This window comes from Penaeus monodon, chromosome 25 (genome assembly GCF_015228065.2).
Source record: "Penaeus monodon isolate SGIC_2016 chromosome 25, NSTDA_Pmon_1, whole genome shotgun sequence".
Classification (NCBI taxonomy): Eukaryota; Metazoa; Arthropoda; class Malacostraca; order Decapoda; family Penaeidae; genus Penaeus; species Penaeus monodon.
Window position 1 is genome coordinate 22,410,390 of NC_051410.1, and position 459 is coordinate 22,410,848.

Here is a 459-nt window from a genome sequence, read left to right on the forward strand (position 1 = left end):
TATGTTACGGGACGCACGAGGATGAAGAAATTGAACAACTCATCGTTCTACCGAACAATAGAAAGAATTGAAGAAGATATTTTCGAGATGAAAAACCTGGAAGAAACCGCACGAAAGTATGAAAAGAAATTGAACCAACCAAGCCAATCTTATGCGTAAAACACGGTAGGGACATCTAAAAAGAGAATATGAATAGGAGTAACGATAATGGTAGATGAACGGGCATCGCGGAAGATAAAAGAACACGTTATGAAAAGACTGGAAGATATTTCAAGGGGCCAAGAGGAGAGATCTTAACACGAAAAAGAGAAACGCATAAGAAAACAGACATGGGGCTCAAGTATGCAAAAGAAGGCCTACACATTATCAAAAATTTTAAGACTGAATGTCATTCAGAGGGATCCCTGAATGAAACAATCTTAACAACAACAATCAACCTCACAAGACACAGCGAGCTCA